This window comes from Ambystoma mexicanum, chromosome 2q (assembly GCF_040938575.1).
Source record: "Ambystoma mexicanum isolate Mex_15411 chromosome 2q, UKY_AmexF1_1, whole genome shotgun sequence".
In the NCBI taxonomy this organism is placed as follows: Eukaryota; Metazoa; Chordata; class Amphibia; order Caudata; family Ambystomatidae; genus Ambystoma; species Ambystoma mexicanum.
In genome coordinates this window covers 1418295024-1418310259 of record NC_090924.1, presented here as the reverse complement: position 1 = coordinate 1418310259, position 15236 = coordinate 1418295024, and the positions used below count along the sequence as shown (strand labels likewise).

Sequence of the window (15236 nt, the reverse complement as noted above, 5' to 3'; positions counted from 1 at the left end):
AAGACGCGCTCATCCGGAAACATTACGCCAGCAGGAAGCGGGCGTAAGCGGCCCCGCGCAGCATAAAAGTGCGCGCAAACAACAAACAAGCTCATACGCTACGATGAATATACCGTTCCTTGCAGCAGTGGTCGTGGGACACCGCAGGAAGAGGATAGCCAGGCACTGCATTTTTTTACCCAGGACCAGCCTTTTTGGGATGCCTGATGACCAGGTGTATGGGAGGTACAGGTTTCTACCACTAATAATCCTAGAACTGATCAGGGAGTGGAAGGATGACCTCACATCACCCACCCTGTGCTCCGAAGCACTGAGCACCTTGGAAAAGGTGCTCAATGTACTGCACTTCTTGGCTACTGGGTCATTTCAGCGGACAAGTGCCATACTTGGGGGTGTCTCACAGGCCACAGAGTCACACTGCCTACACCAGGTGTTGGTCATCATGACTGCACGTCCCTCAGTCCGCAGGCACATATACATGCCCAGAACACCTGCAGAAAGGCAGGCTGTCGTCCAGGACTTTTACGAGGTGACACACTTTCCCAAAGTGCTAGGTTCCATTGATTGCACCCATGTGGCTCTACGTCCTCCCAGGGCCACTAATCACATCTATCGAAACCGCAAGCACTGGCATTCCATCAACATGCAGGTTGTATGTGATGCCAAGGGAATCATCACCTCAATATATGCCAACTATCTGGGGTCCAGCCATGATAGTTTAATATTCAGAATGTCACCCCTAAACTGGACCTGGAAGCTGGGCGGCATGGCGATGCATGGCTAATTGGTGAGTATAAATGCCTCTGCACATGCATGCATGTCAGACACTGAGAAATGTGAAAACCCCACTAATGACAACCGTTATCACCTCCCCAGGGGACAGTGCCTACCCTCTGAGCACTTACATGATGATGCCAATTCGGAACCCCACCACATCACCCGAGGTGAGATACAACACAGCCCATATTGCAACCCGGGGCATAGTGGAACACACATTCGGAGTGCTCAAGTCACGCTTTCGCTCCCTTGACCGCTCTGGTGGGCAGCTGCTATACGCGCCCCCAGTAGTGTGCAGGATCATAGTGGCAGCATGTGTCCTTCACAACATTGCAACCCGGCGGGGCGTGCCAGTGGACATGGTGTGCCCCCACATCCCCAACTACATGCACGGCTGCTGCGCATGGGAGGTGAAAGGGCACGTGGTGAGGCAGCCCGTACCCAGCTTGTGGAAAATTACTTCACCTAAAATCCCACCCCTGCGGAGTGCACCCAGGCCTGGCACATACCAGCTGACAATCAATGATGATGACAAAAGGGACAGTCAAGTGTCACAACCATACCACCCTGAGATTGTTCACCTGGAAGTGCTACATTGTGTGCATCCCTAGCTACTTAAAGACACCCAATGCTGTGTCAGTAAAAGGCACAAATTCATGCAGCATGAAGGACTACCCCCTTTCAAAATACTACATCCAAATAGTGGCATGTCACCCAACCCCTCCCCATCTCAGCTACCCAACACACCATGGCATGGTATGCAATGTGAAAGCAACCAAATGAATGCACAACACATGACACAAGTGTCACAAAGTGCACTGCCCCAAATGGAAACAGGCCAGAGACAATTTCCTCTCAGTAATGAAAATAAAACAACACACATGAAGAAATACTTACCAGCAAGACAAAACATCAGTACAGGATCCAACGGTGGCAACATATGACAGTAAAAAATTAAAGTAGTGCAAGTGTCACAACCTGACTAAGGCAGCACATCGACCCCTTCCAACTGCTTGTAGGCAAATGTGGCAGTGTACTGCATACAACATGAACTGCATCTGCAAAGGAGACGGGCTCGTTAAGACATGAAGAAGCTACATGTATATAAGGAAAAAGTCCTGGATGTAAAAACATATATAAATCCACCATGCAGTGGATAAATGAACAACAATCCCCACTAGGGATGTACACACAGTTTGGACTACTGACTGCCCACATAACTTATGGGAGCCCAATGTCTCTGTGTAAGTTACTGTCACTTGGTCTAACACTTTGCAAGCCCATGAAAAGGGGAAGCAGGAGGGGTGTGTGTGTCAGGAACCCAGGTTTCTAATCCAAAGACAGGACAAGCCTGCATGTGCCCAGCTGGAATATACAGTGGATTCCTACGAGAGCCACACAAAGCAACACACTGTAACATTAATTCACAATTTGAAAGAAAATGGTTATGAACAAAAATGTAAATGCAAATCAGAGATAGAAAAAACAAAAGTAAATGTAAAGTAAAACAAACAAATTAAAGTAACAAAGTAAAAATCAGAAGCATAACCAAATAAAAATAAATGTATGAAAATGAAAATAAGAAATCAAGATTGAAAATAAAATTAAAATTAAAAATAGAAATAAGAAGAAGATGAAATAAAGATAGCAAATGAATTGAATACTATTTTCATTTAGCAAATCAGAATGAAATGTGAAAATAAATATCAAAAATGTCCATGTGTGGACCGGGGGGGAGGCCACCCAGGAGGGATGAGGTACAGGGTGCACCCCAACACCCACATGCGTGGATATTGAGAAAAAAAACCTCCATGGGCTAATGGCCTGCACGGCTACCCTACAGTGGGAGAACTGCCATCGCTGTCATCACCCTCTGGTGCTACATCAGAAGGTGGGCGTGATATGGGAGGCAGACCACGCAAAGCCCTGGCATGCTCCTCCATGGCAGCAAGCATGCGGGTCTGAAAGGTTTGGTTCTGCAGGATGATGGTACGGAGATCCCATGCAGCACCTCATGGGTAGCACGCATTTCTGCCTGCGTGGCCTTGCGTGATGCCCGGATCTCCTCATGGGTTGCCTGGAGCTCAGCTGAGAGTGTGCGTGTCAGCTGCTCCAGCTGCTGTTCTGACCTTGTACTACGGGACACCTAAAGTTCACACAGAGTATCTCTGAGGGACCTGTGTTCTAACCTCAGGGCATCCCTGTGGGCCTGTGACTCTGCAGATATGGCTGTGTTCAGAGTCTCCAGTCCAGCCCATCGGTCCCTGTTGGACACCAACATGTCCTCCATGTGTGAGTGGCAAATGGACTATGTTACCTGCTGCTGGAGCTCCACCTGCCTTTCAGGGGCAGAATGGAAGTGGGCACCCTATTCACAGCCTGAGCCATCATCTCAGACTATGCCCCCTGTTGTGCTGCTATGCTGTACATGGAGTTCTCCCACACAGTATTGCCTGGTGGCACACGGCCACCACGTTGGCGGACACCACACCTGTTTGGGGCAGGGTGATGTGCACCTTGTTGTGCTGGCACTGCCTGAGGCTGCAGGACTGCATTCCTCCTTTGATCTGCTGGCCCAGAAACAGGAGCAAATATTGTGGAGTGTGACCCTGCATCCGTAACCGCCACAGGAAGACTTTCCAACACTGAATGCCCCATAGTGGGATCTACCCCCAGTGCAGGTGGGTTGGTTAGAACAGCATCCCTGCCAGAAACACTCACCTGTTACGGGACATATGTCTCAATGTCCGATTCAGCTCCTGATTCATTGAGGTCTCCGTAGGTGTACCCAGAGACACCCATGCACAGTATGGTCTGTGTGATTAATGGGGTTTCACCCACCACCACCCCACATCCTCCACTGGTCCCAGGTTGTGGCAGTGAGTAGTCCTGCCTCTGCACCAACTCCTCCTCCTCAACAGCATCAAGTGCCTCTTCACCTTCAAAAACATAAAAGAAAAGCAATTAAATCAGGCATGAGTACCATAGCCCACACACATAGGCATGACAAGGCAGACATCCGGTACATAAATGACACATGTCACACATGACAATAACTCTGGCATGCATGGACTGGCAATGAGTTGGAAGGGGAGGCAAAAAGCAGACACTGAGGACTCCAAGATGGAAAAGCAACACATGTGCTGCATGCTGGATAGCACTGACATCACACGTCAGCCTGTGAGTGGCATGGACAATCCACATACATGACACATGCCAGCACACAGATGGCACGTAGCATAACCATGGCACATTTGACAAGGACACCCAGATGGTAGCAAATCAGTACTGTCACCCATACATGTGAGATGGACCTCATGAAATTGAACATGCAAAATAGTGTGACACATGCTGCAACAAAGCCAGTGTTCACTGATGCAGTGATGGCAGGAACATGGATACATCAATGGTTGGTCACTTCAACATGACAGAAGTGAATTGTCATGTTGAACATTCAAACAGGGCCCCGAATTGAATGTGTGCAGGCCATGTGTAGGTGCACATTACTCAATCAGCCTGATTGATGAAATCATTCCCATAATAAGGTAACAAATTTGGGCCATTGTGGGGTGTAATCTATGTCAGAAGTATCTCACATCTGGGGCAGAACGGCACAAAAATGTGTGGTAAAAATGCTAAGGATTTCATCAATCAGGCAGAATGAACAGGAAAACATTATGAACATTGTTGTGGCAAGATGGCAGTTGAAGGGCAAGTGCAGTAATCAGGTGCTAATTGTGTACTGCGGTAAGAATGGATACTTGAAAACCCAAACCCAAGGCCGGGGTATGGTTTGGAGGCACCACATGGTCCTCCCAGCACTTCCGGACGTGTTGCATGTCGTGGGCTGCCACCCCCTCCTCGTTGATGGCAGCCACGATGTCCATCCAGATCCTCTTCCGTCCTTCATTCTCGGTGCGTGAACTTCCAAAGAGGGCATCATAATGCCCCAGGACCTGCTCCACCAGGGTCCAGGACCCTCAGCAAGGCCCGGCGCCTCTTGAAGGGAAAGCATGCAGAAGGGTGCTGGGTCCGCCTTAGAAACATCCAGATGAGGGTCCTGGAACGCATAAACCCAGCGCTAGACCGCCAGATCCTTGAGAGGCAGACCCGTCCGGAGTCGAGCGGTAAGTGACCATGCCTACTGATTGGACGCTGTGCATGTGGAGGTGTGGCATGAGTGTGCAGGTTGTACATATGTCTTGGAAGGCCCATGTATGGATGTGTATGTACAGGGACATGAGCTTGCTGCATGTGAGTCCAGTCATGTGTGAGGCACATCAATGGTGTATGTGTTCAAATGCATGGTGCCCAAATGCATGTGTCGGTACACACATGTTTTGAATTATGTGGATGTACTGTGGCATGGTTGTGGTGTGACACATGGATGTTGCTTCCACCTTCATGTATGTGCACAATGTGCATGTGCATGTGTGTGTACTTGACATGTGTGCCACTGTGATGCACCATGGATGCATGTGACACCGACATGTAGGAGCCTGATTTGCATATGTGACATGGATGCTGATGATTTAACTGCGACAGGTGGTGGAGATGTGCAGATGCATGTATGCCTGGTGGCGTGTGTGCATGTGTTTGGCACTCCCCGTGTTGCATGTGACGTCAGGTTAACCTTTGGATTCTCTGTGTATGGATGGTGCTGCCTGCTGCAACATTCCTGTTAATTTGCGCATGTGTGTGGGTTGAAATGATATGTGTGTTGGGGAGTGTGATGCCATGTGTGGAGTTTGAGACTGCCACTCATCTGCAACTGTCATGTGTGTATCAGACCATTGTACAGTACCCTGATGGCTGTGTTCTGTCTCTCCCTGTCTGCAGCGTCAACTGATGAAGAGGGCGGAGATGGTGCTGTGGAGCACAGCGGCAGGGATCCCACCGACAGCCTGAGACGTAAGCTCCCCTCCCATGTTGTCATCTTGTCGGGGAGTGAGGAGTCTGGTGCTGCGTCCGTTGCCGCAGCTGCCGAGGGTAGGTCCAAGAAGCGTAGGTCGGAGGTGGACTCCTCAGCAGCAGAAGGGACAGCTGAGGCCCCACAGGGTCCGATGGAGGAAGATGGCATGGAGTCATCCAGGTTGGTGGTGGGTTTGGTTGAGGAGGAGGCCGTGGAAGGGAGACACATGGGGTCTGGAGGGAGAGATTCCACTGGTGCTAGTGGTGTAGTCCAGGGGCAGGGACAGGAGGCAGCACAGGCCACCGCGGAGGTGCCTGTGTGTAATCCTGTCCCCGATCCTGTGCCTGCATCATCCCGCACCGGCAGGGATGTCTTCGTCCAGACCCGTTTGCAGGGATGAGATGCGCGAACAACAACTGGCCCTCCTCTCCCTGCGGATGTGGCAATCCGGGACCGTGTTGAGCCTGTCCTGGCTGGGGTGGCGTTGCGTCAACAGGGCATCCCGGATTACGTGCAGTGTTTTTGTCCACGTTATTTGGGATGCCTCATTGACCGCGTCGACCTACTAGGACGGGACACCAGTGCTGGTTTCCTCCGTCTGCTGGACCCTCTACCGACCCCCTCCTCAACTGAACCCCCTATGCGATAGTCGTTCTCCGTATCATCTTCCGGCCCAAGTATCACCTGGGTACCTTGTGGAGCTGCCTCTGACCCAGCGGCCAGGCTGGTGGAGGACACATCCCTGCCACAGTCGGGAGTCAGAGGTGCAGCAGGGGTGGCCACCCCAACAACTGGACTCCATAAGGAGGAGGACATGCAGGCATCAACAGGCAGGGCACATGCACGGCAGCAGCAGGCTCAACATCAGAGGGGCAGGCATCGGCCAGAGGACAGGAGGACCCTGGATTGGGAGTCTCTTCCGTGTGGCCACGGTTGGGCCAGCAAATAGATGCGGAGCGACGGCGGGCGGAAGAGGCACGGATCACTATGGTCAGGATGGAGAACTCCATGCGCAGGGCGTTGAGGCGGGCTGAGTGCCTCGAGGAAATTCGCAGGGGGTTGGAGGTGGACATGGCGTTATCCCTGCAAGACCTCAAAGCCAGGGAACAGGCCCGCCTCCAGGATGTTGAACAGGAGTTTGATGATGCCCTGGCCCGGGAAATCAACAAGTGAGCCGGAGGACTTGCCCGCCGCCATTGTACATAGTTAATTAGTGTTAGGTTTTCTTTATATTTTCATTTCATTTGGGGTGCATGGACTGTGCCCCACCTTTTTGTATATAGTTGTTTATTAGGTAGGGTTTTTTATAGGTTTCATTTGGATTGTTGGGCTCATGGACCCTGGATATGGAAATTGTATATAGTTGAAGAATGGATTGGACTTAATTTTTTTCATTTTTTACCATGGAGCAATGGATTTATTTTTTCATTTGGATTTTGTTTGATGGACGAACCCTTTGGAGACATTTTCATTTGGATTTATTTTGATGCAGCATTCATATATTTTATTTCATTTATATTGGACATGCAGCCTTTTGTTTATTATTTCTATTATTGTGTGATTTTCTTTCATTCCCTTGGTTTTATTTTTAATACATTTTGGTTTCATACTTCATTTGTGTGGTATTCTCTCATTGGTTTCATGCATGTCATGATGTGGGTTTTCTCATTCACTTGCACCCATTGTGTGTGTGTGTGACGGACATGTATTGATGTGCATACTTTCCATTTGGGATCTATCATGATATGGGGATTTCAATGTGGGGTGGATGGAATACTTGGTTCGGTGTTTGGACTGGGGTGGCGTGGGGTGGGATTTGGGTGGCCATAAGGGCCATGTGTGTGGATCGTGATGACGTGTTGTGGGGGACATGAGTCGGGGCCTGCTGGCAGGTGCCCGTCAATGCTGGGTGGGTGGGTGTTCAGGGGGACATGAGTTGTGGCCTGCTGACAGGTGCCCGTCAATGTTGGGTGGGTGGGGTGAGTCGGGGCCTGCTGGCAGGTGCCCATCAATGCTGGGTGGGTGGAGGTGCAGGGGGACATGAGTTGGGCCTGCTGGCAGGTGCCCGTCACTGGGAGTGGGTGGATGGTTGGGGGACATGAGTCGGGGCCTGCTGGCAGGTGCCCGTCACTGGGGGTGGGTGGGGGATATGAGTCGGGGCTCACAAGTGTGCTCACAAGTGCATGGTGCCATGTGGGCTGACTGCAGGGCATGGTGAGGGTTGTTGGGTAGTCCCCTGTGGTGTGGGCTGCCTGCAGGGCATGGGGAGGGGGGAAACCGCACACCTGGGAGGGAACACGATGCCAAATCGTGTGTAAAACTCCCCGCGCAGCCCTCAGAATACACGTACTCCTCTCGCACTAGCAAAATCGCGTGTAGGACTCCCAGCGCACCCCTCAGAATACACGTGCCCCGCTCGCTCAAGGCCTATCGCATGTGAAACTACCTGCGTACCCCCCACATACAAATACCCCGCTCGCACAGGGCCTATCGCGTGTGAAACTACCCGCGTACCCCACAAATACATGTACCCCACTCGCACAGGGCCTATCGCGTGTGAAACTCCCTGCGTATCCCACTTATACACGTACCCTGCTCCCACAAGCCCTATCGCGTGTGAAACTTCCTGCACACCCCCAAATACACGTACCCCGCTCGCACAAGCCCTATCACGTGTGAAACTTCCTGCGCACCCCCAAAATAAACGTACCCCACTCGCACAGGGCCTATCGCGTGTGAAACTCCCCGCGTACCCCACTAATACACGTACCCCGCTCGCACAAGCCCTATCGCGTGTGAAACTTCCCGCGTACCCCCCAAATACATGTACCCCACTCGCACAAGGCTATCGCGTGTGAAACTCCCTGCGTACCCCACTAATACACGTACCCCGCTCGCACAAGCCCTATCACGTGTGAAACTTCCCGCGTACCCCCCAAATACACGTACCCCGCTCGCACAGGGCCTATCGCGTGTGAAACTCTCTGCTTACCCCACTAATACACGTACCCCGCTCGCACAAGCCCTATCACGTGTGAAACTTCCCGTGCACCCACGAAATACACGTACCCCGCTCTCGCCTGGAGTATCGCGTGTGAAACTTCCCGTGCACCCCCAAGATACATGTACCCCGCACGCACAAGGCCTATCGCATGTAAAACTCCCTCTGCACCCTTCAGAATACACGTACCCCGCTCGCACAAGCCCTATCATGTGTGAAACTCCCCGAGAACCCACAAATACACGTACCCCGCTCGCACAAGCCCTATCGCGTGTGAAACTTCCTGCGTACCCCCCAAATACATGTACCCCACTCGCACAAGGCTATCGCATGTGAAACTCCCTGCGTACCCCACTAATACACGTACCCCGCTCGCACAAGCCCTATCACGTGTGAAACTTCCCGCGTACCCCCCAAATACACGTACCCCGCTCGCACAGGGCCTATCGCGTGTGAAACTCCCTGCTTACCCCACTAATACACGTACCCCGCTCGCACAAGCCCTATCACGTGTGAAACTTCCCGTGCACCCACGAAATACACGTACCCCGCTCTCGCCTGGAGTATCGCGTGTGAATCTTCCCGTGCACCCCCAAGATACATGTACCCCGCACGCACAAGGCCTATCGCATGTAAAACTCCCTGCGCACCCTTCAGAATACACGTACCCCGCTCGCAAAAGCCCTATCATGTGTGAAACTCCCCGAGAACCCACAAATACACGTACCCCGCTCGCACAAGCCCTATCGCGTGTGAAACTTCCTGCGTACCCCCCAAATACATGTACCCCACTCGCACAAGGCTATCGCATGTGAAACTCCCTGCGTACCCCACTAATACACGTACCCCGCTCGCACAAGCCCTATCACGTGTGAAACTTCCCGTGCACCCACGAAATACACGTACCCCGCTCTCGCCTGGAGTATCGCGTGTGAAACTTCCCATGCACCCCCAAGATACATGTACCCCGCATGCACAAGGCCTATCGCATGTAAAACTCCCTGCGCACCCTTCAGAATACACGTACCCCGCTCGCACAAGCCCTATCATGTGTGAAACTCCCCGAGAACCCACAAATACACATACCCCGCTCGCACAAGCCCTATTGCGTGTGAAACTCCCCACGTACCCCCAAATACACATACCCCACTTGCACAAGCCCTATCGCATGTGAAACTTCCCTGAAATACATGTAGCCCGCTCTCGACCAAGGCCTATCATGTGTGAAACTCCCTGCGCACCCCCGAAATACACGCAGGCACCCCATCCACCCTGGCCAGGCCCAACAGGCAGCCCACTCACCCTCCCCATGCCACAGGCAGCCCACGCCACAGGGATGTGCTTTTTCTACGCAATTTACCTGGCGCGAGCAGGGTACGCGTATTTCGAGGGGTGCGCCAGTACATTTTCACGCTTTTGGGTGCCGTGAGTGGGGTGCGCATAGTATTTTCAAGCGATTACAGTGTACCGCCCTGTAAGCTGGTGCAGGCCCTTTGCGCTGCATTGGGGATTTCAATGCCTTTTCCTTGTGCAAGGGGCGTTCTTGGGGGCGTAACTGGCGCTGCGGGATATTCTCTGCGCCAGCACTCAAAATGAATTGGGAATTCCATAAATACGCAGTGCGCCAGAATGCTGTTTAGCGCACACGGCTGGCGCACGCTCCATCTCTGTGCTGCTCGCGTGCGCTGCCTCTGCGCTGAAATCTATGAATTACCCCCTTAGTTGTTGTAGTTTTGAATGTGCGTCAAGATAAAAAAAAAAAAAGAACTGCCAGAATGCACCACTTTCAGAATGTAATGGGAAAGACCTCGTTTTGTGTAAAACACGCAGGCACGTGCGCCTCGGTTTGTTTCTGGGGAATGAGAAGAGGGCAGTGTTGGCATCACCTGATGTTGGCACCCGCCAGCTGGCAGGCTTTCCTCAAACTGAGCAGAGGCCTCGCCGGGCCCAGTCTCGCCTTTCAAACTTCCAGCCAATCCGGCGCCGTTGCAAACGACTGTCAACAAGCTCCGTCCAATCAGGCAGCCGGTGGGCGGGGCTTGCCCGGTCTATCCCTCTGCTCACCTGGGGTCAAGGGAACAGGTTGAGAAAAAGGTGCCCGCGCGGTGCAGGGTGCATAGGGGTGTGTAACATGGGCGAGGGGGAGGGAAACCATGAAGACGGCAAAAGGGTGGGGGGCGACGAACACATCTATAATTTGGATGAATAATTCCATCATCCAACAGAAGAGAAAAACTCCAGTTGGTCAGCGGAGGAGTATGTAGTGTTCTTTATTAGCCCAACACCCCCCAAAGAGTCCAAGTGGACGTGCCCAGGTCTATCTCTGGGACTAGGTGTGACGTCGATGCGGGGACGCGCCCCAGGTGGGGGCGGGGCCACCGCTGGCCCTGTCAGTGCACCTGCCGCAGGTGCCCCAGTATCGGTCCCGCTGCTCCGTCACTGGCAGCGCCTCACGGGGACTCCCGAGGTGGAGAGCTGTCACTGGGGACAGTGCTGCGGAGAGGAGCCGCCACAGGTGAGGCGCTGCAGGGGAGAGAGAAGGATGAGGAGGGGAGTAGAAAGCAGGTAACTGCGAGGGGCTAATGGGGAAGCAGGAGGAGAGGCAAGGATACGAAGGAAGAGGGGGAGGCACAGGTGAAAGACTGCAGGCAGAGATGCAGGGGCATAGGTGAGTGCTTTCAGGAGGCGGGGCGTGTGGGGGCTGCACGGGGGAGAGAGGAGGCAAGATGGGGAGCTACAGGGGAGAGAGGAGGCAAGAGGGGGAGCTGCAGGGGGGAGAGAGGAGGCAAGATGGGGAGCTGCAGAGGAGAGAGAGGAGGCAAGATGGGGAGCTGCAGAGGAGAGAGAGGAGGCAAGATGGGGAGCTGCAGGGGAGAGAGAGGAGGCAACATGGGTAGCTGCAGGGGGAGAGAGGAGGCAACACGGGGAGCTGCAGGGGGAGAGAGGAGGTAAGATGGGGAGCTGCAGGGGAGAGAGAGAGGAGGCAACATGGGGAGCTGCAGGGGAGAGAGAGAGGAGGCAAGATGGGGAGCTGCAGGGGAGAGAGCGAGGGGGAGCTGCAGGGGGAGAGAGGAGGCAAGATGGGGAGCTGCAGGTGAGAGAGAGAGGAGGTAAGATGGGGAGCTGCAGGGGAGAGAGAGAGGAGTCAAGATGGGGAACTGCAGGGGGGAGAGAGGAGTCAAGATGGGGAACTGCAAGGGGGAGAGAGGAGGCAGGATGGTGAACTGCAGGGGGGACAGAGGCAAGATGGGGAACTGCAGGGGGAGAGAGGTGGCAAGATGGGGAACTGCAGGGAGAGAGGAAGCAAGATGGGGAACTGCAGGGGGAAGAGAGGGGAACTGCAGGGGGGAGAGAGGAGGCAAGATGGGGAACTGCAGGGGGAGAGAGGAAGCAAGATGGGGAGCTGCAGGGGGGAGAGAGGAGGCAAGATGGGGAACTGCAGGGGGAGAGAGGAGGCAAGATGGGGAGCTGCAGGCGGGAGAGAGGAGGTTGCAGGAGGCACAGATGGGGAGAAGGGCTGCAGGAGGAGAAGGATGAGGCACAGATGGGGGTGGAGGGGAAGTCCAGGGGTCTAGGTGGGAAGTGCAGGCTTGGGAGCGTTCAGGGGCATATGGGGAGGAGGGCTACAGGAGGAGAAGAATGAGGCACAGATGGGAGGTGGAGGGGAGAGAGACTCCAGGAGGCTAGTTGGGAAGCGCAGACTTGGGAGTGTTCAGGGGGATAAGAGGAGGGGGGGCAGATGTGGGGGTTATAGGAGGGCATAGGACATGTGATCTATATACCTACAAAGACACCCTTTTCACTAAACATGTAAAAACTGTTTGCTTTGTCATTGATTGTTACGATATTTATATCTCCCTTAAGCACAATCTCCTCCGCCTTCAAACTTCCATTTTTTATTCTAACTCCTGGCCACTTTGCTGAAACTTAAAGGGCAGCAACGTACATAATGGGTAACTATTGCAGGGAAAGAGATAGGAGGCACGGGTAAGAGTCTGCAGGGAGAGAGATAGGAGGCACGGGTAAGAGTCTGCAGGGAGAGAGATAGGAGGCACGGGTGAGAGTCTGCAGGGAGAGAGATAGGAGGCACGGGTGAGAGTCTGCAGGGAGAGAGATAGGAGGCACGGATAAAGTGGCTGTAGGGAGAGAGATAGGAGGCACGGGTAAGGGGCTGCAGGGAGAGAGGAGGCACGGGTGAGGGGCTGCAGGTGGAGAAAGGAAGCCCAGTTGAGGGGCTGCAGGGGGAGAGAGGGGAGGCACAGGTGAGGGTAAGTAAGAGGGCACCAGTGAGGGGATGCAGGTGTGTTAGAGAGGAGGCACATGTGAGGGGCTGTAGCGGGGGGCGGGGGGCACTAAAGAGGGACTGCAGGGAGCGACATACCGGCACGGGTGAAGAGATGCAAGGGGGAGGGGAGTAGACACAGGCGAGGATCTGAGAGGGAGGGGAGAGCTGGCACAATTGATCTTCAAGGGGAGAGGGAGGAGTTGCATGGGGGAGGGAAGCGCGGAGGCAGACTAGAAGGCAGATACACAAGAGATGTATGGGCACAGGGGAAGTCCACTAAGTGGGGTCACTACTGTGGAATGATACTAAGGAGACCCAGACCTCAAGAAATAGGGGCACATGACTTGCTTTGGGAGACCAAAGCCAAGGTCCAGGAAACATGGTATGCCTATAAGAATTCTGCCAGTGGAGAAGGCCTTCGCTAGGTGAGGGGTTGCTGGGAGCCGCGACACAACGAGGCGCTTAGTTGGCATCTTGGTTGTGAGGCCAGAGACCAGGAATACCTAGGAGAAAATGTGAAGGAGGGGTGTCTGCTTGGGCGCAAGAGGTCACCTGAACAGTCAAACTGAGAATGTGGCACAGGAGATAAGATAGGTAAGCAGGCATCCTGGGAGGTGGAACCGCAAGATGGAAGAGGTAATGGCTGATGCGTGACATCTCCCTGTTCATGGTGAATGCCTACATTAGGGCCTTGGTGCAAGTGCATGCCTTGCCTGCATTGTTTGTAACCCATCTTTGGTTTATGGCTGACGATCCTCTTGGGGGCGGGGTGGGGGGTGGGTGATGCGGAGGGGAGGCAGGGGGGACGGGGAGGGGAAAGCATTGGTGCCCCCCGTTTAATGCACTGGGTTGGGTGTTCGGTTTCCACAGATGTAATGCTTGATTGTGTATGGTTCCTAGATCATTTCTGGAATGATGGGTATATATACCTTTACTATGGCTGACCTGCCCTCCCAACAGGACCATGAGCAGATGCACACGTTCGTTTGGTTGCATCCACCTCTGTATATGGTTAGATGCTAGACGTGTCACTGAGCATCGACCTCCATGCTGTGCAGGGTAATGAGTGCAGGTGAAACGGGGTGTACATGCAATGATCATGTGTTGGTCTACGTACCCACCACGGGCAAGCTCATGCATTGCTCTCTGCATCCTCCATGCTTCACCTGCAGCCAGCATGATGCTTGGCTTGTCCTGGGAGGGTAGCTCAGCGGCAACGTGCTCGCCTTGGAAGCAAGTTGACACGAAGCAATACAGGTTAGATTCCACTGCTCTGTGCTTAGAAACCTCTGGGTACTTAAGCGCGTTATAAATATGCAACTAAAAATAAAGAAAAACAATTCCTGTAACAGCGCCTCGATGCCCGCAGGCTGTGTGAGTGCTTTAAAAATGCAAATAAATAAATAAATAAATAAAATGGTTGGCTTGTATGACTTCTCACTGCTTGCCCTGTGCTCGCAGCCTGCTTGTGAATTGGTAGGTCTACTGTATGGTTGCCGGTTGGTGCGCTGTGACCCTGTCTCCATTGTAGACTGCACGTCAGTGTGTCAAGGAGTTGTTTATGTACTCTGTGATTGTCCTGCACCCCCAGAATGGGGTGAGCCAGAACACCTCACGTTTCCAACATTGAATTTATTCTATAGTTTGCTTGTAATTTTGTGCTAGTAAACGTTTGTACTGTGCCCGATTGCCGCCACCACACAGTACAGAGGCCTTTCTAGGGAGTGTTGTATTGTGCCCCCACCAAGGATATCTTCACTGTGGTCTGTTGGGGGTAAAATAAATGGTGGTGTCAGAGGAGTTGGGAAAGCTGGAGCAGGTTAGGCGAACACACAGCATACGGTGAGATTTAAGATAAAGGAGAAGAATGGATACATGTGCGGTCAGGGGTGGGGTGATGAGTTAAGTGCTGCCTGTGAATCACGTAAATGGATATGAATGTTTTACATTGGGTCACTCTATGGTTAAATTGTTAGAATGTACCCTCATATTACTGCGCGCTAGTTCGCAAAAGCTGAGTGAAGGATTTCAATTAATAATATAGACCAAAGTGACATAGGGCAATACTGTTAGTTTTGGGTTCAGATGGTTTCATGTGAAATTCACACATGGACCCTGCGGGGGACACCCCCGCAACTCCTGCTCCTACATAATATCCCCAACAAAAATATTGCCTATAGCGAACCCAACGGCCATATCTGTTGTGGATATTATGTAGTGCTACCATTGAGGTGTGTATCATCTATAGTCTATGTAACAGC

General features: G+C 52.8%; 1 protein-coding gene across 2 annotated transcripts in view; it reads left to right on the top strand.

The window, feature by feature from the left end:
- Nucleotides 1–10891: 10891 nt before the first annotated feature.
- Nucleotides 10892–15236, top strand: part of PRR15 (proline rich 15) — a 116855-nt gene continuing 112510 nt past the window's right edge. The window contains exon 1 of one of the 2 annotated variants that reach the window (XM_069648927.1): nt 10892–11205. The gene's annotated coding sequence lies outside the window, so the exon portion shown is untranslated. The remainder of the gene's footprint in view (nt 11206–15236) is intronic. The other variant, XM_069648928.1, reaches the window with a different exon arrangement.